Source organism: Mustela nigripes, chromosome 7, assembly GCF_022355385.1.
Source record: "Mustela nigripes isolate SB6536 chromosome 7, MUSNIG.SB6536, whole genome shotgun sequence".
Lineage (NCBI taxonomy): Eukaryota > Metazoa > Chordata > Mammalia > Carnivora > Mustelidae > Mustela > Mustela nigripes.
In genome coordinates this window covers 61522251-61523661 of record NC_081563.1, presented here as the reverse complement: position 1 = coordinate 61523661, position 1411 = coordinate 61522251, and positions in this window count along the sequence as shown.

Here is a 1411-nt window from a genome sequence, read left to right as displayed (position 1 = left end):
TCTTAAAAAAAAAATATATATATATAGAAACATACTGCAATGTGATATAGTTCTATGTGTATTGGTTCTTCTAATAAATAATTTCAGCTTGTAAAAAAAAATAAAATGGATGAATGCAAGAAAGGGAAGGAAGAGAAGAGAAGAAAAGAAAAAGCAAAGGAAAGGAAAGAAAAGAGGGTGAGACCCTCCCTAGTGTGAGAGCAGCTTGAGGACAGGTATCAGTTGCCCTGAGTAACAGTGAAGGTCAGAGCTCACTTTGGAGAGACAGAGGGCCAACCTCTGGCTCAGAGCACTTTATGCACACTCACTAGTGTCCCCACATAACCCGCACTATGAGGTAGGTACATAACCACCCCCATTCTGCACCTGAGGAGACTCAGGCGCAGAAAGCTTGAGAAAGGGTAGGAAGCTGGCTACAGCCACACAGCTCAGTGGGTAGAGCCCACGCCCGGCCTGGGGGTGTGAGTGATTCAGGGCTGCAGGCCACCCCAGGGGCTTGGCGGGTTGCACTTGAGTCCCGCTGACCACACACCCCTCAGGAGTGAGCAACCCTGGTGACAGAGACCACAAGTGAAGAAGGGCAGAGGCTTCTCTGCAAGCCTCCCTCCTTCCTAATTGCCAAGGCCCCTGGCATCTCCGCCTGGCTCAATTCATGGTGTCTGCTTTCTCTTCGATGCATTCATTCTTTCCAGATTTTTTACTTTCTTTCCATTTGCTCACAAGGGAAGGCCTGCTGGGGCGGAAACATCACGCAAGAGTTCCAGGAGCACAATGGGTGCTGGGCTGAGGAAGCTGTGAGCGTGGTGGCTATATTGTGGTTCCTTAGCTTCCTCCAGGCAAGATCTGATCTTACATTACGCCCAGCAGGGTGATGGAGACATTCATCACTTCCGCCTTCAACAAAAGGTGCTAATAAAAGAAACTTTTCCTCTCAAGCATGGGCCAGTTGGCCCCTGTATTGATCACAGCAAGAGCTCTACGGACTCTGGTTACTGACTTGTCCTTTCAAGTCTAATTGTGTCCTTACAACCAAGCCCCGGCCCCACCCAACACACACACAGACCCTCAGCTGTTCTCCTCTGGGCGTCTCCAAGCAGCTTTGCTTATTCCTGACTTACCCTCCTTGACCAAAAAGCAAGGAGACCCCCTGAGGTTCCAGATTTTGGAGACAGGAGACCATCTAGGTTTAGACTAATGTTGCGCAAGCTGTTTTCATGATCACTCCCTAAGGAGCCTTGTCAGATGTTTTTTTTTTTTTTCCCCTAATCACCTTTCTCCCCCCAATGTTATTATATATTGGTATATCTCAACTATTACAACATTGTACCATCCAGTGAGAGCTTATGTGCCAGGCAACAGATCAGATACTGTGAGAAACTTGAGAATGACTAAGATAGTCCATGCTCTCAGG